Source organism: Vanessa tameamea, chromosome 12 (genome assembly GCF_037043105.1).
Source record: "Vanessa tameamea isolate UH-Manoa-2023 chromosome 12, ilVanTame1 primary haplotype, whole genome shotgun sequence".
In the NCBI taxonomy this organism is placed as follows: domain Eukaryota; kingdom Metazoa; phylum Arthropoda; class Insecta; order Lepidoptera; family Nymphalidae; genus Vanessa; species Vanessa tameamea.
In genome coordinates, this window is record NC_087320.1 from 5492422 (window position 1) to 5519124 (window position 26703).

Sequence of the window (26703 nt, forward strand, 5' to 3'; positions counted from 1 at the left end):
CGTAGACGCTGGTGCCGTCGATATCTATCTGCCCCTGAGTTGTCCCGTCCTAAACGACCTTCACACTATCTTTTATCAGTTTAATTTTTATTACTACAGCACCATCTGTGAAACATTTATGATAGTAATTATAAAAAAAATAAGGTATCCCTTATCAAAGCGTATGATTAAGTCAAATTGAATGGCCCTCTAAATTACTTTTGAGTCAACTAGGTCGAAATGTATTACTATAACACAAGATATTTAAAATCTCTAAGGATATTTTTTATTTACGCTTTGTCGGTTTGCAAATAAATGACATCCTTGGGTACAAGCGTGAATTATAATGAAATTACAATTTGCTATGTGTGCCAAGTGTGTCGGCGTATTTGCCTAAAAGCATATTTTACTGCTGAGATTCAGTTAAGCAGATGACCTCTACTTTCTACGGGTCACTAAGATACGTTTACTTATTAAGCCTGATATTTTGTTGGCTTATTGCCTACCACTTTCCAATCAATTAAAAGAGCAATTATGCTCTTCTTAGCGTGCAAATCTGATGTTTATTTTGTTTTGACGCTATTTGTATTTATCATGAATCGTATAAAATATTCACTAATTAAAATCAGATAGTTTTGCGTTGTTATCTCACTTTTTCTCACATGTTATTTCACTGGATATCTTTACTGTCGATTGATTACATCATAAAAGTATGTTCTCAAGATAACTCACTTCAGTGTAATTAGTAGCTTATTTCCCATCATACTTTCCGCTTATTTGCTCTTCTCGAATAAAACCAAGATAATAATACCTACGTCTGCGTTTAGTGTTATTTTATTTATTATGTCAGGTTTTATTATTTTCATAAACTATCACCAGCACAAATTATAATGACTTTTTTTATACTGGTCAGCAATCTGTTTGATTTTAGGCTATTATTATAAAGTTATATAGCGTTTGGTAAAAAAACTCTAATTGACCATTGCTCTTAGATTAATAAATCCGTTTTAAAAATTATGAGGAAATAAATAATTAATCTACACCTTAAAAAATCAATTTAATCTACCATAGATTCCTTTCGGAAACCGTAATTAATTGTTGTTAATTAAGTAATATTTACTTTTAGTTTTATTTTAATATGTAAAATTAATGAAACAAAGTAAAAAACTAATATTGAGAACCAATTACGGATGCTTAGCTATAATTACAATGGGGTTCACTAAACAAAAAAATATTTGTACGTCACGGAATTTTGTAGTTTTTATGAAAGAATTTTAACATTCTTCTCAAAATAATTTGTATATGTATATGTGTATCTGACAGGTAAGTATTTCGGACGGTTAAGAAATTTCGTTGTGATCTAACAAGCTCTAGGAAAAATACGTATTTCTTTTATCAATTAAGCTATACAAACGGCTTTGTAAATAGCTTAGAAGCTTGAATATTGGGGCCTTATTACTATTTATTAATGCTGCGTTTGAATTTCCATGATTTTTTAGTTTAGCACCTATAAGTGTAGATAAATATTTATAGAGATGTAAGTATATAAAATATTTCACACGTACTAATATTATGAGGTAAAAACAAATAATTTCTTAATATGACTGGATCGTAGTAACTCTCATAAGTACAATCCATATTTTATAGTTTAAAAAAAGAATAAAACAGTAGAAGCTAGTCTGTTTCAAATAAAATATTTATGATAGAACGAAGACTAACGTCGCGATGTCTATATTAATAACAGGCTGATATGAATTTGTATCATATTTCAATACAAAATAATCTACTATGACACAACTGTATACATTGCCTTCTGATTACGAAGTAAGCTATTGTTTTAGATATTGCAAGCTTCGCAATAGAATATAAAATTAAAGGGTTGAATAAACCAAAGCTTAATTGGAAATATTATCATTTTATTTAATTTTATACAAGATTATTAAATGTGTTACATGAACAAAATAATTGATAATACTAACCTTTAAAAATAGTGTTCTTTTATCATTTTAGAAATGTTATTTTTTTATTTATTATACAGATTTTTTAGGTCCACTTAGAAAATAATAATCTATCGTGACTGAAGAATCTTACAAACTAATCGTACAACATTTAACCAGTGTGTTTTTATTATGTTACGCGACATTCTTTATTGCTTTACTATTAACTAAAATTTGAATTGTTGGCAAGAAGCCGCCGCGCATGCTTTTGTGACATAGTATCTGTTTCACTGATATATTGTATCGTGGCCACGACGACTCTACCATTTATTCTGAAATATCCCTATCACTTCTAAATTCCGCAGCTTTTATTACACGCCGTACTGGATTTATATCGACAAAATGTGTCATACAAACCATACACTAATAATAAACGTATATTTATAAAAATAATATTTATTTCTTTGCCAAGTGTTTTAAAACTCGTCACTTAGTTGTAATTAATTCAGGTCTTCGAGTATCAGATGCACACGGCGACTGATTTCAACTGATAGCATATATTATGTAAAAACAGATAATTATCTAAGCCTCGAGTCGAGATATAGCAAGAAAAGACCAATAAAAAGTCGGAAGCGGCGGCGAAGCAAGTGAAATTCAACCTCTGCGTATAAAATTTCTGAAAACCTTTGAAGCTACTTAACGTGTCTACTATACACACATAGAGCTTATATCCACTTCGTATCATGTCGCTTTAATTTGTCAATTATAATTAAGAAACTAATTAGGAATGTATGAATTATTAATTACATACAATATTTATACCTTGATATATTTTTTTATTATATGTAATAAAGACGAAACTTGTGCGCTTTGTAATTTAAATAATTCAAACTTCCCTTTTGTTTTACTGTGTAGGCTTTCTGTAATTTTACATTACATATAAATCGTATACTTTTCTTTTATTACCATCTGCAGTCACCATTTCCTTCGTGAAGGCTGTATTCACACGCTTTGAGCTCCATTTAAATCAACGCATAATCATAGATTTTTTATGCCTACGTGAACCAGGAAATATTATTCTTGACTAGAATAAACAAAAAAATAAAACAAGATGAGATCGCGCGTACATTGATCAATATTAACAGTAATTTATATATTTAAATCCAACCAATTCGGAATGAGCTGAGAAATCAAGTTTGAAAATTAATAGTGTGATTATAATGGTTATTGCCAGCAATTTTTTTAACACTTCCAGCTTCTCTAATCTGTATGTTGCATGAATTCTTGAACTCATCAATCTCTCTCGACCCCAGCACGTCGTAATTACTTGTTTGTTCGCGATTAATTGATATACGGTGTCCAAATATGCTTAATATATGCTATTAATATTATAGGGAATTTTTTGCGAAGATTTATTTGTATATGTACATCTTATGTGTCTTTTTTATTATTTCCGTTGATAAAAATGCTGTTTGCTATTAGAAAAATAAAATTGCAGACTCCAGTATAATTCTATTCATCGTCAATACAACCAACGTTTAGCCAGGTAAAATTAATGTAACGATTTCATCAGACACTTAATTGTTTTTTTAACCCTTGAACAACTATTACAGCAGCTTGCGTGTTATTATTCTGTAAAAACGATAATTGCCAAGTCATTTAAATTGCATTTTTCGACAGCACATACTTAAACATGTTCAAACTTGAGATGTATAACTATGGCCATTTCAACCCGTAATAAGTACAATACAGTAATTGATTTTATTTCGTTTTACATGTAAGAGTTCGACGCTTGACATGTTGTTGTGCTCGAAAGCAATTATGTTAGAAATAATGTGTTTTCAACCATGATAGGCAGAGTGCTTACGCGCGTTCATTACACCTAATTGCATCGTAATTATCGGCTATTGAAGGCGGTATGCAGTGGCGGCGCCCGCCATGTCGTGTGCATAAGCCTTTATTGTCTTTCGCATATCAGATACAAGACGGTTACTATAAATGTAATTGTCGTAAAGAAAATTAAACCTCTCTCTGTAACATCATTTGTTATTGGACTACACTGTAATCATTTATATAAATAGTTAAACAAAAATAATGAGCATAATTTCACATGTGACAATTTGACAATACAAAATATGATATAATTGTATGTACATTTTTTTATTGTATATATTAATAACATTAAATTTATTCTAATCATTAAACCTCTTCAGCAACTTGTATGTACAAAAAATACTGATACATAATGATATAATTTAAAGCATTATTACACAATTATAACAGTAAACAACACCAGCGAAAAGGAAACGAGATATAAAATTTCAATAAATTTTAAAAGCAAGCTTGTGTCCAACTTTTTTATGTACATATATTAACAACATTATATTATCATTTAAAATAGTCCCGTTACTATATTTTACAGTAAAATTGGATAAAAGCAGCTCTATTCTTTTAAATGTATATAAATTACACATAATTAAAATAAACTTTCTTAGAGATTAGATCGTTTTTAATTATTATCAAGTTTATTAAAATTTTGCTTTTCTTCAATATAATCGATGTTTGAACACTACGCTAATCCCCCCTACCCCTCAATAGGGCCTTCCCCTATGAATTTGGATTTGGAATGGCGTTGTTGCTTGCTTATTGACTTTATTGATTCAATATATAGTATTAACAATACCGCATTGTGAGCTCGTAAATGAATTTTACAGCTTAAGAGCCTAGCAGAAATTTGCTGGAATACACATGCACCGGAAAATCATCCGCAAGTATTCTCACGATAATTTTATTAATCACATTAAACCTAGTGGTACTTTAACGGATTTGAAATCGCTACATTCGGTTAAGACGACGTGTTCTATTCACAGAGAACATCGATTAAATATGTAAGTTCATCCAGTACGTTTTTATGAAAAAGTTTTAATTATGTTCTTATTAGGAAGTAAATCAATTCGAACACAGCCATATTATTTAGTTTACGCTACATAATTATACGCTACGTTTTTTTAATCATTTCGTAACATTAGACTTGTTTAATGTTTATTAGCTCATCAACACCCGAACTAGATCGAATCGCTGGAAACGTTTGTTTTTTTTTTTGTTTTTAATTAATTAACTTTAATTAAAGTCTTATAAAGGTGATAAATCCTATCGTTACAGAATGCCGAAACATTATTAAAAATATCATTTAACAGTTAGTATTCCCGTATTAATACAACGAAAATAATTGGATATTTATCTCGTAAAAAATTCAAAATCATCCAATGGAGCATACTTTGTTATATTATATGCGCTAATAATAAGATACCTTATACTATAAACGAAAAAAGTCAAGAGGCAAATAAGCAATCAGCTTTCCTATTATCTACGCTCGTAGAGACTCGTGACAAAAATGATCGTTATGAACAAGTACATTTTAATATATATCTTAAATAATATCCGTGCTTGTCATTAGGTAAATTGCTTGTTATAGTCTGTCATGTAAATGCTCTGGTATTGCCTTGTCTGAAGCTCGTGTGACTCGTGTCGGACTGTATTAGAACTTACATGCGGTCTTTTTGTACGTGTTAAGTACAAGTATGTCTAAATATAATATTTATCCGATACGTATTATTAATACGTACTAATAAATATACATATAAAATACATAAATTTAAAATAGATTTTATTTAGTCCTAAAAGCTTAAAAAGATAATTTTATTCATTTTGACTTGAACTATCCGGTAGGTGTTGTTAAGGGGCAAAAAACTGATGCAATGAAAAAGCAAAAAATTTCAATAGTGACTAAAATTAAATCTGTATTATATTTTAAATCCGTGAATTTTATTTAAGTTGCGTCTTCTATATAGACGGAATAAAAATGCGAAAATCTCTTACAAAAGTTTTTTGCAAAAACGATCAAGTTAAACTTTATTAAAAAACTTCACAATAAACAATTGTACATGTGTGTGAAAATATTATATCTAATAATTTAAACTAGAGCGAAATACTTTAATTCACTATAACCGAAACAATTTTCCTCGTCTAATAGTTCATATTGTGAAGCTTTAAAGATATTTGTTAAACATCTAAAACAGAAGCCGTAGCATCTCTGTTGATGTGTAATTAGAGTTAGCTGCCTCTAACAAGCTATTACCACTGCAGAAAATCACATTTTGCTGAAGAGTCCTTAAGACTAATGGTTCTTTAAATATGCTTATTTGCTTCATCGCTGGATACGATATGGAATTATAATATACTGATGCAAATTAAATTTCATATTTCGAAAATTGTTCTTTTATTTAACCGTATAAATCATTTAGTCGTGATTTAGATTACCTTTATATTCCTTGTATATAATATTCTGTTGCCCGATATTATAACGTTATCGGTAATCATGTCCTGTTTTATATACTAAATTCAAAATAAAATGGATTAATAGTTCTATAATTTTCTTCTTTATGCTGATAGACTAAATAACATAAAATGTCTACAACATCAAAGCGAATAATGAACCTCTCGTCTTATTTTTATAACGAACCCATAAAAGCTTAAAAGGATACATACTATATCGACATATCGTAGTTAGGCGGACTACGATATATCGTTGACTTTTTGAATATCTTATTTATATTTTTAATAAAAATAATAGTTATCGTATTTGACAAGCTCGAAATGCTGTTTATTTTGTTTCAGGTAAATTAATAAATATTTGATCTTTTCGAAATGACAGTTTCGGTTATAAAAACAAATATGATATAAATCAACGATGTTATGTAATTTCAGATCTAGATATGGATACGGATATATGAATAGCGGTTTCAAATACGATTACGAATACGAAATTATTTCGGATAATCCGATTGTTTCGAATAGTTTTAGTAACGAATATTAGATTGTTTATAATAGTGAAGTAAAGAGAAAATTACAAGGTAAGAAAAACAAATGGCCTTAAAAAAATTTAGCTACTCTCTTTGTGTATAACAATATGCAAAAATAAAATTATAATAAAGATATTTTTTTTGTTGGAATCGGTTACGGTTTCGGATAGATTTTTAATTTGGATATCCGATAGTTTCGGTTCCAGTTAAGGAGCTCCACAACAATCCTGATATATTACCTAATATATTATATTTTTGGTCATACTTTACTATAATAACGAAGCATTTTTATCAAATATATCACCAAAATAATATTTATGAAATAAACACTGTCGACTTATACAATTATCCTAATATGAATATAATTATACGAACATAATTATATGTAGAAGTATAATGTAGTTACAATATGCTTCTACATATAATTATGTTTAGTTTTTATCTTATTTCAATTTACAGTAGGTTCAACTCTTTTTAGTAAGTTTTCTTTTTAGTTGCCCGAGAGAGCGCGAAATCGAAAAAAGAAAAGTAGGATAACATAACGAACACTATTTTACAACTTCAGTCGCCCAGACGTGCCTTTATTTAAAAAAATATATGCTTCGTTTATATGCAAATATATTTTGTGCGCATAATTCTCGTTTTAAAGCCAATTTTCACGGTCTTTCTTTGACATCCTTATTAAATGCAGACTTACAAACGTAAATAAAAACCGTCACTATCTATGTGCTTGTTACATGGCTGATTGACATCTCAGAGTATTACCGATACCTTGCATTAATATTTTAGTACGTTATCGTTTGAATATCGTTATTATTAACATAAGACGGTTCAAACGATATATCTATTGTAGAAATTCGAACATAGTTTTTTGTGCATGTGAAGCACAATCAGTACTTTTCAAATTATATTAGTAATGTTCTTGCCCCTAAAAATATAAAAATTTCTCGATTATAGATGAATAGTTGTCTTCCGATGCTTATAAATAAAAGTTTGGATTTCACAAAGAAATCTCGCTTACCATGTGAATTATAAAAGAAACCTAACACAAAATCCTGTTGAAAGTTTTCTTAGTCATCGTGGACAGGGGAGTACATATCAATTTTACTTTTTCCTCATCTGTCATGACGACATTCGCATCACGATCGGGGCCGCGCGTGCTAACTGGACTGAACGCATGAACGAGACTTTTCTCGCGGTCTATTCTCTGATAAAATATATAACAATGATAAGTATGCATCACATAAAACGAGATTATATGATCGTAAAAAAAAGAAAGTTGAATTATTAAGAATGTTTTCTATTAAAATCATAATAGCCTCGCGCCCGTTGTTATGTCGTGTAAACGTTATGCTCGTAAGGTTGTCTCAATGTCATGAAATAAAGATGAAGGTAATTAGTGTCATCACAGGATTGATAGGGTTTATTATTTGCCCTATTTGAATAGGGTATATAATAAACTAAAGGAAGACAAGGATTACTTTTACGAGCGACTGCAATTTGCAGTTAAGGCTTTTTATTGACATTGCCGCTTAATTTGCAACTTTAACTAAGATGAAAATTAAACGGCGGATGTTAACTATTGCCAGGTAACCACCAGAAATAACTAGTTACTTCTTTTAAACAAAGTCCACGTTTTACTTTATTATTTATCATAGTTGAAATTCTGATAATTTGTAAGCTCGGAAAGGCAATGATTTTCTTGCACAAGTTTGTGAATTAAAATGAAATAGCGAATAGTTTTGAAAACACTGAAATGCAGATTTTCTCAACCGTTCTGATAGATTAAGGCGCTTTCTGGCAAATACATAGCGGTATAGTGTCTATCGTTGGAATGTGTGTACCTATTAAACAAAAGGCGTGTTTAAAATGTGGCCCAGTACGTATTTCTGCTTCGTTATCGGCATCTGCGCATACGGCACGTGCGACGCCGTTTTAAATACAAATAAAAGATACTATTTGGACCTACAAAAGGGTTTGGAACGGTAAACGGTTGTAATTGACACGAACACCATGCATGTATTCGGAATCAGTTTAACATGATGCATAACAAATGCGTGATGTTTTCGTATAAACATAGTCTAATTACTTCACGAATGCACGATTTAGACTTATTTCATTTTAAAAGTTTTCCAAGTTTTGCTATATTTGTTACAGAGTGTTTATATAATAAATAATTCAAGTCTTTACTACATAACTCGGAAATAATAATCATTCAAACGATACAATATTTATACAATTATCTAATAGAAAATATATTTAGCTATACCCAAACTACTATTATAAATTGTAAGCGTGTTCACGCTGTCTTTATAATAGATATACACAATATTATATTTTCAAGATAATCGAGTGAACTTCCGAAAAGCGGAAATCGAATTTTTTTGTGAGAAATCTGATTTTATTTATTTATAGTATTGTTTACGCTACACAATTTATTGTATTTATACACACACGCACACACACACGCATACAAAACCACGAGCATTTTGGGGTACCTAAGTTTCGTATTTGGTAAACGTTTTCGCGTCAATGCACCATTTGCCGAGAAAAGAAGAAAGTTTATCCGATTAGTCTTTCTATTTAAAAATTAAAATATTTGTATATTTTCGGATTACTACGAAGGCAATTTGGTTGTGTAACAGTTCTAAGCAGTTTTTAATTGAACATTTATGGTGAAAATATATCGTATAAATTTTTAAAATTATTTCGAACAACCGTTTTAATTTTTTGCGTTAAATCACCTCAAGTAACTATTAAGATGTGTCACAACACAATATATTTCGTCGACGAAATCGTAGTTGACAATTGTAATGTTCATAAAGTTAAAATATTTACAAGGAAGTGCTTATAGCATATGTAATTTATTGTCATATTTGCGTCGGAAATAATGTTATATTAAAACAATTTGTTATAAGTATCGAAACATATACGATGTGTAATCATGTATTGCGATGGTATAATAGACCACGGTATGCCTGGCTTAGTCTACATCTTTATGATTACTGCTCACATCCTTAAGATATGTCGTAAATAAATTCATATCTAGTTAAGGTATCATGTTTAATACCGACAGAGCACTAAATAATCTATATTATCAACGGAAAAAGTAACGTTTAAATAATAGTAGTATATGCCGTTAGTGAATAATATGTTTCCATTGCTGTTCAGCATTGACATTTTAATAATTAATATAATATATATAAATGGTATTAAATTTCAAATATTATATATTGTATATATAAAAAAATATATATTGAGTTTTCTGGTGTGCCAAATATAATTTATACCGATAACAAATTGTATCATAAGGAACTATTCAAGCCCTATTATTGCGCTGCGTTTGAGAGCGCTTTTAAATTCTTATAATCCCATTATATATGATTTGCTCATATTTGCCTATGATGCTGATGTTTATAATCCTGAAAACGAAGTTAGCTGAAGAAAGTGACTTCCATCTTTATAATTTTATACTAAACAATTTAAATACGGTATAATCCTGCGATATTATGCATTTGTTTTAAAAAAATTAACCAAATTTTAGAATGAATTTACACATCTATACTCATATTATAACTCTTTCTGTCTGTCTGTCCATCTGTCTGTTACGCTTTATGGTTAAACCATAACCTAACCTAAACTTTAAAAGGCTACGATGACACAGAACAGATTTAAAAGGAAATTTGTTTGGCGAAGCCGTGGGTTCATCTAGTTCCTTATAAAAACGTAGGTAATAAATGAGGCCAATATTTAAGTTTCTGATATTCCGAAGGCCAACCATGTGTTATTTTGTTTTAACACTCGAAATCGCTGGTGCCAAGTAAAAAGTGATTTCATTTCATTTTTTTATTATTTGTTATAAAAAAAAAACAATAAACTAAAAATATGGATTGCATAAAGTAGTGAGAAAAATGTCTGCAATTGTTTGCATATTCCGGTAAGATTTATAATGAATGAAGTTGACGCAACTATCAATAAGTATGACTTTATTTAACTTATTTTCTACATTTTCACAAATACTTATCTTAAAACTTATAGATTTACCCCGTTTTTCCAATGATATTGCCCACGAATTGAATTGTAATTATCTAAACTTTAATGCCTATTTATAAGAAACGTAAATAAATCGTTTGCCGAAACGCTCGCCAGCTTCCGCACCATCTAATTAACTTTGGACAACGAAGTAATTTTTAGACGGACAATGCCCCGTTACAATCTAAGTACATACATATATACATATATCCTTTTATTCACTAAATCATTAATTTATACTGCCGACTCATCTAGCGTTTTTAGCCGATAAATCTATACTTAAATTTAAAAGCATTTATCTCGATTGAATGTATTTGTAGAAATAATTTATTTACTCAATATAATAATAGTATTTACTATAATTACGATACAGTTGTACAACGAACCTACGGAAACATTTATTGCTTTTGACGCAAATGTTAAATTAAAAACCTACGGAATATGTTGTCGTTAATTCTGACTGATACAAATTGATTTCATTCTAGCGAAGTAAAATATTTGCCGGAATGCTGGCAAACATATACTTAAATCAAACATCAATTAACATAACAATAAATACACGAAGTACGGCGTTAATGTAATAAGATAACATAATATAACATATAAATACTAAAATTATTATATTCTCAGTAGCCATGACATTGAAAACAGGTTAATAATCATAATCTTTGAATATTTTTTATGTACTCTATCTTGTAGTTTAAGACCGACGGAACTTTCTCAACGTGTTAGTTTAATCCTCAATTCATATAAATTTACGTTTAGAAATACTAAAGCGCTTCTTATACGGTATCTTCTCCATTTATGTCATGTATTTTACTTTCCAGGTACGTAAATGACATCTCAGAATCATTTGTTTGCTCCACGAGAATTGTCCGGTCGTGTGGCTTTTTGAAATCGTAAGTAATAAAATTACCCTGTGACATACAATGAGAAAATATGTACTTACGTAAATTAAAAGTTTTTGATGTTTTGTAGGATATATCTGAATTGTAAAATGACGATTCAAAAGTGCTTGTAAGATCCTTCCCCAATTAATTATATTTCGATTTTGTTTGTTAATCGATTCGTTGATATTTTTGAGCTTATAGAATACTGATTGTGACTCGCGTTATGTATGTATTATACGACTATGCCTGTTTCATATTATGAATAATTGTCTCGAGTTTGCCAAAAGGGTCGACATTTATGGTTATTGCTCGGCTTTTAAGGATCGTAGCGTGAAGTAATAAGCCTTATAACATTACTCAGAAGCGAACTATCTAACAATAATATTTTCAAATATTGCTAATAGTTCCTGTGATTAGTAAAGTGGTTACCATACGATGTTTTCAGTTTTATTATACGTATTAATATAGACGAATATTATAGATTATTAAAGCCTTATAATGATTACATAATGATACGAAGAACCTATTTACTACGATGACAACAACCACATGAAATTGGACTATATATGTTAACATAACATTATTCGTTTAATATTGTATCAGTTACATTGTACCAAGGGCTCATATTTACAATATTGTTGTTGCAATTCTCACGGTCACTAATTTCATTTGTTTTGAGTGTCATTTCCCGTAAATGCACGTTTTCATTGTAGTTACGCTCACCGTTATCGTTCGAGTACTAACACACTGCTCTAGACAAATTCACTCCACTTTCCATTTTTCACAAGACATTTTCTTGGACTCAGACGTCTTAAGAGCAGGTGATTCGTGGAACAAAATGTAGAGCGGCAAGATAGCCGCGTCCGTAGCCTACTTTAGATACAAAATGTGTCAATGCATCGCTGTTTACGCGTATCCCAGACATTTGCTTTGAGATAATCCGTGATTTAGTCAATGAATTGCTTATTCGAAGCACACTAAATAAATAAAAATTTATTATCGTAGCTGTAACCACGAGTACATAGAAACTTAAGGTTTTATTAATAATAAAAATATCTTGCATATTACTATTCATAGAACTTGTTCACAATTATCTAAAAATGATTATTATAATTGAGTGCATCTCTTGGTAGCGGAGATATGCGTCATCTCCATTGGATGATATCCTGTTAAGGTGGCATCGACAGTTAGACAGGTGCTTATTGGATCTCTTCACTCGAGCGATCGTACCGCGTTGTAAACTCTTATTGTTCATTTTGCTTTTCGCACAGTTTTAATACTGATAAAGTACCATACAATCATCGTCTAGAATCATCCGATCTTAACTCGCACGCTTACAATGGGTCTACGGATGACACTAATCTAAATGCATTCGAGGTTGACACCAAAATAAAAGAAAGCGTGACGTATTGCAGGACAGATGCCAGCTCAGTTAAGTTAGAGTTAGCGCATGCACTTGACACGATCGCATCGAAATAGCCTCCTGTGTTTATTCAATAATTATCTATAAATATGTAAGTGGTATACCACTTCCCCATCCTGCCCACTAGCTGTGTAGATAAATATTCCCATGACAAAATGCGTCTCTAAGAACCCTACTACATAAACATGTCATAATTCTTAAGCAAATTACTGCATAAAACCTCTCAAGCCCACAAGACAGATAATTTTACATAGTAAAACAAAATAAAAAGCAATTCACCCCACATTCTATATCAAACTCAGTTCCCATCGATACTGGTTATTATAAATAAACTATTACAATATTTATGTTTGGATTTAAATACACAGATAGTCCATGAAACTTGAGAGACTAGGAGAGCAAAAGAAATCCCTGTACAACAAAAAGAAAGAACAACATCTTGACCATTATTTACCTTTTAAATTAAACGTGGACAAGGAGCTAGAGTTGTTCCCACCGCAAAGACAAGTATGATCACATGAAGTCTAAGTTAAAGTATAAAAACATATTACGCGGGAATTCATACGAATAGAAATGCGACTAGTTTGAAGTCTTACTCACCTACATGTTTAAATACATTTTCATCCATCAGGTCGGTATGTCAGTATAGAATTCTACTGCATCTGATACATTTTGATACAGGAACGTTAAACTGAAGTGCTAAAATTAGCAACCGTCGATGACAATTACGAGTAATAACGTCAAATTTTAATAGATTTTTTTTATATAATAGTATCATTCAATAATATAAATAGTTTCATAAATACGATCACCTTCTTGTTGTATTTTTATCGACCTTATATATATGACTTTATTCAAGAACAAGTTTTCAATATTTTTTTTTAGAGAAAGGACCATTTCAATTATTGCTTACTACAGCAGAGAAGTTGCGTTATATAAATATCTATTTTCTATGCTTATAACGGCATATTTTAAAAATGTTTTTTTCTTGATGACTTTCGGTGTAAATTCTCTCTCTTTGTCCCTTTTTCTCGGTCCAATAATCAACAGCAACGTTTTAAGAAATTAAATAAAATAAATATATACGAAATCATTATGTTTTTGTTATCAAAATGTCCGTTATTTCTCTTAAAGTATCGTACAAGTTCGAAAAGTAATGAATATACAACAATAATCTATGAACATTACGATGTGTACTAAAATAGAAATAATAGTTGGTCGTAAGTATGTCCACATTATCATCTTTTATATTTAGCTCTGTTCGACAAAGTATAAAATGAAAAGAAAAAAAGCAAATTTTTATAAAGTATTTTTCAATTTTGTTATCACTATTATTCGTAGAAGATTCATTACGTGAATAAAGGTAGAATGTAGTGGATAAAAATATATCATGCCTCAATATTACCCATAAGTAATTTATACGTACGACCTATACTCGACCGCTCGACTAAGGCTCGGCTATAAATTTCATTCACTTTGTAATGCGTTATTAATAGAGACGGCTTCTTAGTCAGCAATTGCCAATTATTATAGTGTTTTAGCGTTCTTTGCTAGGTAGTTATAGAAATCAATTTATAAGGAGAGCACCATGCAAAAAACCGCTAACCGAACGTTGTAGCAGAACGTCGACTCATTCATTATTATCAATACATGCGCTTTCATTATTTAATGAAATGTTACTTCGGCATAGTAAAATAGCATTAAGAACGTGAACTAATTTAGTATTTGGAAGCACTATCACTTGTAATTACAATTCAATAGAATGAATGAAGATAGATGTTTTAAATGAAAATATGATTGCATAGACATTGAACAGTGCGACGGCGACGGGCGACACGTAGGGGGCGGTAGCGCGGAGGACGGCCATCGTGGCTGTGCGGCGACCACCTCTGACGAATGTCAATGGCACGCGGACACCGTTATTCGATCTCGCGTCCGCCAAATTAATTTGCCAATGATTCTTTACAACGTTTGATTCCAGCATTGAGCGACTTAATGAGAAGCTTGTTGTTCGGGCGCCAGCGTCCGTTAAAGTTTATAATTATCTGGTAATACTTCTGTATTCCAACAAAATAAGATTGTCTGCACAAAAAACCTAATATAACTTGTTCTATGTCTATAAGAATGAAGTTATGAAAAAACTGAACGGCAAATTGTTATTAAAAGCTATTGTTATTGCAACGTGGAGGCGAAGCAGCCGCTAATTAGAGCACTTAACAAACGATTATATAGCGCTCTGCTAACTTTTATTCGTAGCAGTTCATTAATCTACACTGTAAAAGGCCACACGCTGATACGCTGATACGCGTTAAACAAAATTTGCATGGCTCACTGGGGTGTAAAGAAAAAAATATTTGCCATTCAATACACATCATTCAATTTATGATATAAAAATAGAGCGTTACAATCCGGTCCACACTTTCTTTCGCATATAATTTTTTTTTATTCCTTTGCGTATCGCTTCGCAATGTAATATCATAATTTCTAATACAAAATATTTGCTATGTTATTGTTTCGAAAGAAATCAATCTTCATCAAAGAGAGAGAAAGTTGTTGAACCGTAAAATAAAAATTGTTAATAACGATTTGTTGGATGGTATTATATTGTTGTAAGCAAAAACATTACATATGGCCTAGTTATTGCTCACAAAACAGCACAAAACCTGATACTCTTATTTCATTTTATGCATATCAAATACTCGCATATAAAAAATAATCAAATGTACAATAGATTATAATTAACTGTTTATAAACCTAATCGATTTCCTACAAGCCTTTTTACACCACATCGTGATATTTATATTTAAAATTGGAATTAAATTAAGTTATGCACATCTGTAATGACTTAATATATATTTTTACATTTCATCTGCTTGCATTTAAATGTTACGGTCACCGAATACCAGTCGAAGCGCCACCCGATATATCAATTACATTAACTTTCATCCCAACATCCATCATAAGACATCCACCTCGGTCGAGGTCAATATCTTTTCGTAAACTCGATCGCACATCAGAACTTAGTCGTTGAATTTTAATCGAACAGGTTACGTTAATAATTTCGCATCTTTATCGTAGACTCACTTGGATTGTTATTCTTAAGAGCCATATTTTCATTGGAATAACTTTGAGATGTTTTAATGTTCCTTTTTATGTAGACAGTTCGGTGCGAGACATTAAAACAATGCGAGGGGTTATAAACTCGTATTGTGCAATAAAATGTGCATTGACCAAGGATCCAATTATAGCTAAATAATATTAATTTATAAATCAAGATAGAGAGATAAGACGCAAACCCGTTGGTCTAGATTGTGCGTGAGTCAACGCGTGGTAGCATTGGGGTTTGTCACAGCTGCTTTGCATGTTAATGACATTATACCATGCTAGTTCATGGGGCGGGAACGAGACTGCGAATTCGTGCACATTAAGTGTTACTTAATTGGCTTTTAAATTTTAAACAATGTAACATGTAATACAGCCTTAACGAGTTTACTTTGACGCCCGTTTTTTATTTAGTCTACTTCTTTTTGCACTCGCGATATGGTTTTAATTAGATTTCTTTTAAATGCCAATTAAACTTCTTAACAAAGCCCTCTTTCATTTTAAATGAAAGACTATTAATATTTTTATGGTATTTGATTAGTACTATTTAAATAAACTAATATCTTAAATGTAAAAATAATGATTTTTGAATAACATAAACAAAACTCTTATAAAAATTGTTATTATTAATAAATTTATTGAATCCATAAAACATTTTTAACGGTTGACATACATTTACAATTATAACATTAACAATACAATACATTTAAACATTTACAATACAATACATTTAGCTAAAAAAACCCGTTAATATGCGTATAATATACAGCATAAGTTTACGGCGTTTGCGATTTATATTCAAATCAAATCAAATCAAAATATACTTTATTCACGTAGGCTTTTACAAGCACTTTTGTATCGTCATTTAACAAACTATTTAAAGTAAAGCTACTTTACTTTACTGCTATTATACTACTAGCTCAGTGCAGTTTCAACGCGTAAGTCTGTATAACGAAAACAAATTTCAAATTGGACTGATAAATACTGATAAATATAGGCGCGTCCAAACAAATAACAAATAAATTTATCAGCTTTATATAATATTAATAATAGTATATAATTTATGAACATATAGCGATATTTTAATAATTATAATTACGTCAAACTAGGTCAATCATTCAATTAGTGAGTTAAGATTCTAAACGCCACTCTCCTGACATTAACTTATTATACCAGTATATTACTACTTATATTATATGGGGTGATACAGGTGGTAAAATTATATTTATTCGGTGTAGAGAGCCGAGATGGCCCAATGGTTAGAACGCGTGCATCTTAACCGATGATTTCGGGTTCAAACCCAGGCAGGCACCACTGAATTTCCATGCGCTTAATTTGTGTTTATAATTCATCTCTTGCTCGGCGATGAAGGAAAACATAGTGAGGAAACCTGCTTGTGTCTAATTTCAACGAAATTCTGCCACATGTGTATTCCACCAACCCGCATTGGAGCAGCGTGGTGGAATATGCTCCAAAACCTTCTCCTCAAAGGGAGAGGAGGCCTTAGCCCAGCAGTGGGAAATTTACAGGCTGCTAATGTAATGTATGTATGTAGTGTAGGTAGTCGCAAACATATACACAATATACTCGTATTAATATACTGAGCAATTAATATTGCGACGAAGATGTTCGATAATCTAACCATTGTCTCTAAATTTGAATACGCTATAAAGACTTAAGCTATGTACCGAGAGGCTATATTAACTTAAAGCTAAAATACTTATGCAAAATTTCCTGTTCAGCGGTATCTATTACGAGAATCAAAATGTTAATAACAACGACGACTCATGTTACGGGTACAAAAAGTGGTCAATTAAACGTGGGAGTAACAAATCTATGATTCTTATAATGGATATGTCAAAGATGAATGATAATATTCTCATAGATAAATTATTAGTCAATATTTTGCTCTGGTTATTAAATGTTCATATGTTATTTAGATATATAAGCCGTTAAATTAGTAGATTACGTATCTAACAGTGTTTTAAATTGATATTAGAAAAGTCCTTTTACTAAAGTGTTTGATAGGCATAACGCTCGGCAGGGGTCCGTTTGATCGGGGGCAGCAACTAAGCAGGCTAACGACACACGGCCGGCCTTGCGAGACGTCCTTGCCGCCCGACCCCAGAATTTGCCTTCTCTTTCTCTCATAAACAAAATCCGATCACTATCCCGTTCCATCAAACAGTCTACACTACCGCCCCACGCTGATCCGCTCGGTGATAAATCGCTCTCACCGACAGCCCTTACATTCCCTACTCCGCATATTCATAGCTAGACCAGTTTATTTACGCTCGCATTGTACACGTTTATACGCTATGTTGAATGAATCTACCCTGTATATATAAAAAGTTTATTAATAACTTTTATACCAGTTTATTTCTGTACGAATAGATTGCATTTCATTTATTTTATTGACGCTACATAATGTTGGTTCAATGTTATGTGATAGTGTCACATAATATTGATCTATAAGATTTATTACAATGTTATGTGTTGTTTGAATTTAATAAATTATTACTATTTAACACAGCGAGATAGTTGGCGCCGATCGAGACCCTGTAGTAGTCTAATGAGAATGGACCTTATAAAGCACATTGCGTGTTAGAAAATACATACTTGTACTAACCTAACTATGTCATTGATATTCGAATCGCAGAGCGAATTTCTGTTCAATTTAATTTTACGACTCTCTACATTTCCCGTTAAACTATTGTAAAATATAAATTTCTTATTACGAATCAGTACTATAATAAAATAGTAACTTAGGTCATATTAACTAAAATAGAAAAAATAATGTAAATGCCAGTAAATGTCCCATTGCTGGGCCTAAGACCTCTCTTTTTGAGCATAAAGCTTGGAACTCATTTCTCTACGCTGCTCTAATGATGGTTGGTGAATACTCAGTAGAGTTTCATACGACACATGCAGGTTGCTTCACGCTGATTTCTTTCAGCGCTGATATCACTGTTAAACACAAGTTATTTATCAACTGAAAAGTCAGTACTTATCCGATTTTTAAGCCACAATTCACGTTCTCTACCGTGTTGGTGCCTCGAAATACGAGTATATTCGTATATATGTATTAATAACACTTACCTACTAATTTCGTTTTGAATTTCCTTTGCTATGTTCGTCGTTTCAATTGACCAAGTCGCTTAGAGACAGGAATGTATCTACTGTACATGTCACGAAGAAATATATGATGATTAGCTTCAGCTATCTTTTGTTCAGTTTATTTTACAGCATCAATCGTATTACCTTATTAGGTTGTCCTTTCCAGAACATCGTACATTAACTTCATGAGTTCTTATACCTAGATTAATATTTGTGACCTATGTTTTTTATACGTCAACGTTTTTTTTTTATGTATTAATGGTACACACATGTATAATCTTATGACATTTATCATCTAATTTTAGACTCGTGGCCGGCCTAGTCTCTCGATAAGCTGATTATCGTGATATGATAATCATGATTGAATCTTTATGATTCGAATAACAAAGATATTGATATTATGCTATTTACCTACGTTTTAATTAACCAAGAATTGTATTTTAAGTAATTTATTTTTATCTAAAACAGTAATAATAGTTTATTCATTTGATTAAAAATTTTTTGTGTGTAAATTTCAGAACTGACAATAAATTCTTATACCTACTTGACTAGTAAGTAAGTAGTAGTATTAGGATACAAAATATTGTTTAACGATAAATTAAAGCGCATTATTGATGGCGCTGAAAATTTAATGTATTATAAAATTAATGAGATGATCGCCTCCGGGCGTTTGATGTTTCGAATAACGAAAATGTGTTTATTATTATTATTGTACATGATTTATACTAAATTTGTGAAATAGAAATTAAAAAATATATATATCCCGCTGAGTTTCTTTCGCCGGTTCTTGTCAGGTCCGAGGAGTTAATTTCCGAACCGGTGGTAGATTTTTGACAACCAATAAGCAAATGTAATCACAATGAATAAAGATTTTTGACTTTAAAAAAAAAATTATATTGCAGATTTTCGATATTACATTATAAAATACATATGTTCTAAATTATTTATGCGGATTAAATCTATATATTTCTTTCTTCATATTTCTTTTAATTCATGTCAGACATAAACATACATGTTTTTAATTATTAAAATAAACTGCGTTTTAATCGTTTACATTTTATAACATTTAAGCTATTTATAGAATGTATCTATTTTAGCCGCCTATGCAGATTTTAATCGGGCATACACGGCTGTTTAAAGACTACGAGAATAATTAAAGTATTACAACAGTTGTATTAATCCGAAGGGACTGGTCCGTAATAAAATACTGGTATGCAAGGTAATGTAGCTGATAGAAAAATCAACATTATTTTTTACGTGTGTTCGTGTCCCTCCCGAGGGCTTTGTGGGTTAGTTGGTGAGTCTGCGGTGGTGGCAGTTTAATGCGTCTATTTACGGAGCATCGCATGCCTCAGAGTTGATTATTGGCGCCTCACTAGATATTGAAACGCCGATGTGGGCTAATCAATGCGAGACTTTTAACGAACTCTTTTTAACCCTTCTTTCGCTCGTAGATAAAATCTTAAAACACATTACGAAAACAATTACGGGCAAATTTACGCAAGTAAAGCTTCACAGTTTACTATAATTACGACAGAGAAGGTAATCGAAATATCTCAGGTCTGTGTTATAGTGCTTAATTTTTTTATTCCTTACACACCTAATAAGCTCACTCCGACATTTATTATTATTAAATATTTAATTATTTTATTTAATATTAAATTGTACATCAATGAATTATATATATAATTAAGAAATCATACACATTTATACATTAAGCCATAAATATGAAAGTCAAAGAGTTATAAATACATAGTATAAGTTTTATGATTTTAATCATAAAACGATTCATAATTAATTGAATCATAAAAAAGCGGCTTAAAAATATAGCCAAGACACTTACTTATATCGGAACTGGAAGGTGTAACATCCGATTGTCAATCAATCACGTTGACGGAGTGTGCTCATCAACATGCGTCCCCCGTCCGATGCATGCGATAGCACAGCCTTCGCACTTCGTTCAATAGCCCATTTAAAATTATTATTCGTGTCCAATGAAAACATGACTAGAAAAAATCCACCTTGTAAAATTTTATACGATTTCAATTATACACATGTATTTTATAATGTAAAAAAATATTACATTTTATTGTTTAAGGCGTACTTATACATAATCGATCCTCATATTCTTTTAATATTTCATTATCTATATGTCATCGGTTTGAAATTTAATATCAATTTTTAAAATGGCGCTATTTAATAGCCTTTATACATCACTCTATTTTATAAATAGCAATGTTAATTCGTGTTCAATAAAAATTCATCATCGCGCCGCTCGTAAACTTGATCCCTGCGCCTACAAGGCGCCGCTTAATTTACAACTTCGCCAAAACTTTGACACACATTGGCTACTCTTTTAATTATAAATAAGGTTAAGCATGGTTTGATTAACCGTTACATTTTATTCAACTAGTAAAATCATCAGCAAAAGTAGAATCATGTTTATAAATCGAATACAGTTATAATAACAGCATTTATCCTTAATCAAACAAAGGGTTTATCGATTTTAACATTACTCTGATAATATCGTAAATGTAAGTTATTTAATATGTTCAAATAATTAAAACTCTCATAAAGGTTTTATTATCCGGCTCAAAGACGAAGAAATCGTTTTTAAAATAAGTAACTGAACGTACTAATTGGGTAATGAGTACATTGATTAAGTACTGCAGCCACGCAGTCCTCGAGCCTGCGCATATCAAGGTGGCTCGTTCGAGCTGGAATTTATTCAATTTATCTACTTGTTTCTTTTTTTAATCTTCCCCCGTTAAACGACTCTGTATATATTATTATCTGTAGCCTACCTAGGTAACAGTATACATTGTAGTCTATTTTGACGCCTGTCAGTTACTAAAGTGTTACACTAAAGGCTATATCATTACTCAATATAGAGTAGGTAACATTTGTTGTCGGCCAGGTCGTTCGAAAATAACATACATTCAACTACCACTGAATTGGATAATTACGAAGTTACACACCGCTAGACATATAGCAATTTGATACTCAACTTTTTGCACTAATCTTTATGTGTCCACAAATAATCCATAATCTTAATGACAATAAATTGTATATAATTGAGTTAACTGTTTAAAATTACAATGTATTGAATAAGTACACTTTTATGTGTTGCGGGACAAGTTTTTTTATCGACCAACGGCAAAAAAATGAATTGATTCGCAGTAAACAGGTATTAAGTATATGTTTAATTCTATCGTACATTATCTATCTCAATTTACGACTCAACTACTGGCACAGTAGTAATAATAAATGTCCATAATTGAACATTTATTTTGGGATATCATTCGGATTCAGATCAGAAATTTGTACAGTAAGTGTGTAATGTAACTGCAACTAAATATATTGCGTTCGAATTTTAAAAAGTAAAAAAAAATACATTTTACTTATGGTTGAGTTAATAATAATACTTCACGATTCATTACAGCCCGTACTGCATACTTGACAGCATTCCGTTTTCCTCCTAATTATTAAAAGGTTCTTGCTAACAAGGCAATTTCAACCGATTTCGTATTATTACGAGTCGCCTCCAAAATGTCTTTATTTCAAAACTGATTGCAATCCCAACTTATTACAGAGCGGTATCCTAATTATTTATTTCTCGTGCGTGATCATCTTTCGACCCATTGAAGCATTATAATTAAATGTCAAAAGGTTTTTTATTCTACATTATACCTACGTCTTCAAATAATAAGTTATGAATATAATATAAAACGTGCTTAAGTGCGTGACGAGAAACGGAAAGACTGGCCCAGCAAACGTTTTAATCGCCCTAAAAGTAATGCGTTTATTTTTGATACGTATTTGAATTGTACACGACAACAAATAGATTTAAAATGTGAGCAACTAAATAGGCTGATTTAGATGAATTGGTTGTCAGTCTAAATCATAAATTGCCATGAGCAGTGAAAATAATTACAAACCAAATCTGTTTAAGATAAATAATTACTTCGAACGTAATAAAACAAGTCAAACATCGAATTTATCTCATCTGCTAAACGAATAGAAATTCACGTCAATCACTGACCCGATAATCTTATCTATTTTCTTCTGGTTCGCTTTGTGAAGTTTGTTTATCTCTATCAATAGAAATTCATATATAATAATTTTACTAGTTACTACGTTATATTTATTATGATTTATTATATCATAACTTTCTTTAAAATAAATGAATCATGTTGACTTGACTGAACTACAGCGGCCAATCTCAAGGAGAAATTATATTACCAAAGATGCACTCTCAGTTCCCGTGCTCCGATCGTCAACTGGGACTAATTCGACGTCACCGGAAAAGACTATACAAACGAGGCACACGATAAATTAAAATAATATGTAAATCGTCATCTATTGTCATATGATTACTGGTACAGAAATGAAAAAATCGAATATAAAAATTCAATTACCTTGCTCTCATTGACATATTCTTATCACCTATATATCAATTTTCAACTCTTTATTATACGTATAATAAATTGAGTATATACATTAAAATTTAATAGTGTAAATCTACCTTAATATTATTATCATAGTTTCATTCCTCCCGGCTGGCACACGTATTTATTACCATACCGTGCAGGCATATGCAACACCAGCAGGCCTTGCCTGTCATTAACAGAGCTAACCAATAATCGATCCTATATAAATCATGGTAATAGTAGATTATTGAAGGTACATCAGAGAAAACACTGGGAAATGCTCATGCGGTCTCTATTACACAGGGCACATATGTAATCGCGACGCTTATTGATAGCCTCGTAAATGGTAATTATACTGACCACGTATGTAGGGGGCCTATATTTTTTTCTCCGAACGAATTGGAATGTTGATGAAAAAATGTTATGTTATGGTTGTTTTGAAGTGATGATAAAAAAGATGATTCTGAGTCGCTACTGTATATTTTATAGGTTAATTATACATAAATATATAGGTCTTAGTAATAATGTTGAATGTTTTATAAGTTGAAATATTTTTTTAGTTTAAGTGAAATGGTATCATGACGAGTTCATTTGTATGCACTATTTATCGCAAATACATGTAATAATTGCAATAATTTGCACAACACATCGATCCTATATAATACATAAAAACACCGTTATGACCTGAAAGATCAATATGTCAGGAATCGCATTTCTCTCATTGAAACAAACTGTTTGCTTTCGTGCACTTCCATAGATATCTCGTTTTACACTTGAACTTTTGACATTTCTCCATACTCGGTAGTCTTTTCTGATATGTGGAAAATTTCCTGCATTCGTTATCAAGAATACCTTTTGTACAGAAACACTAAAATATAAGGTTCCATACAGTTTCTCGAGCTCCGATTATAATGAACTATAAAGCGTTGGGTACGGCAAAAAATCTTCGATAAAAATTTCGCGAGGTCGTTTCTTTCCTAGGCTGTAACATACAATTTCAGTCCAAGATGAGCCGTTATAACTAGCTAATTTTTGTTGAACCTCAATTCCTAGCTGCTTTTGAATAAATCCACTTAGACGTGTGATTACATCTATTTGTGCTCTTATTAGTTACCGCAATGTCTAGTCGTAGCCCCATACGCATATATATGGACAGGTTTTTGCCTTCAAATCAAACTACTTACTGTAAATTGGACTATGCGTGGTTTCATAAGATGCATATCTTAAAAAAATGTGCCGTGCCGTTAGTCTTGAAATAATAGACTTGTGATAAGTAGGAAACGATGATAACCTATCGGCCTGCAGCGGGCGTAACGTCCAAGAGTTCGGCGGAGATGCGGCAGGCATCGGGCATTATCGTGTCTAATCAAGTTCGCACGCGGCGCGGTGGCTAAATCATTCGATTATTTATTGATTTCCGATGTCGCGGTCGTGATCGAGCGCTTGGATTCGACGTTCAGCATGACAGCGCAGCTATTGTCGGCGCGGAGCCAGCCCGCGCTGCGCCTCGCGCTCATTCTCCACGATTAAACGCTTGTAATTCCAACAATATCATCTCGCCTGTCCAATTCAATCTGCACTAGGCTACTTCCCTCTCGTCTCGTGTCACTCGATATTCTTATTCGAGCACGATTTTTTTTTTGTTCTAATAAATTTTTAGCAACGTTCTAGGTGACATACTTTTGCTATGAGATTTAAGATACAAAATGTTACAGAAATGATAACAATTATTATTTTAAAGTGGTTAATAAATAGTAACAAAGACTATGTCATTATGCATAATCATGAGACATAATCATTATAAAATCCTGCCATATCTTTAAGCTGGAATAATGTGTTCACGTGATAAACATGTTACGTAAAACAACTATTTATTTTTGTATTTCAATAGAAAATAAAATTAAATAATAATCCTATTAGAGGCGTATTATTATAAAATCGACACAAGTTTTTTTATTCCATACAATTATGTGATGTTAACGAGCAGTCCGCTATCATTATTAAACCCTATTGTTGTGACGCTCCGTAAAAGCCTGATACGTCTGAGCCTCTTCTAATGCTGCCAATAAAGCTGTAAAAGGTGTATTTACCGTCCCATTAACTCTCATAATAGACACCGCGCAAGGGTTAATGCTTGCAAAATTGAACTCTATGAACAATGCTGTTAACAAAAGTAGGTAGCACATGCGGCAATGCGATGACGCTGTTCTCACTGCTGGAAGATGGTTGCACATTTGCATCAGAAATTGGGTACGCACGCTTCAGTATCATCTCACAGCGATTTCTCACGCTACCAGTTTCGTCGCATTTACTTCCACTCCATTAAAACTCCGGTTATCTCCTGCCAACTAATCAATTTTCTGTTAAACTGTCTCGTTCGCTCGTCCATTTTTTTTTTTTATTAGAACTCTTATCTTTTTTGAAGTTCTATGATTTCAATTTTTTATTTTTCCTGCTATTCCGACATCTAAGCAAACTTCAGTATCGAAAAAACTATTGACAAATACTTCCGGTATTTTCTACTACAATATAATGAAACGTTTAGAAGTAACTGTATTTTAAAACTCTATAAATCTCTCTTGTTGGCACATAATAATAACCGCACCGAAAAAAAATAAATTATGTAAGCTCATAATTACATACAAATTGGAATCTTTGGATCATAAATGGGCTTATACTGACTGATCATTTTTCACTATTAACATACGTATCGGATAGAATTCATTCGGCGATGGATATTAATTTTACGTTGATAACGGGAATTTAGTGCAATAACAGATGGCCGGAGGTAGAGAGACGTGGTCCGCGGCTAGTCGATGTTGTAACGCTGCAACTTAATGTATTGCCGTGTGCCGTCTAAACTACAAGTTAAATTGAACAAAGATATTAGTTTAAAGCTTTTTTTATCTCATCTATACAAATTCACACTAA

At 31.6% G+C, this 26703-nt stretch overlaps 1 protein-coding gene across 2 annotated transcripts in view; it reads left to right on the forward strand.

Moving 5' to 3' along the window:
- Window positions 1-26703, forward strand: part of LOC113392898 (autophagy-related protein 16-1) — a 126150-nt gene that overhangs the window by 56070 nt on the left and 43377 nt on the right. The gene's annotated exons all lie outside the window — the stretch shown is intronic.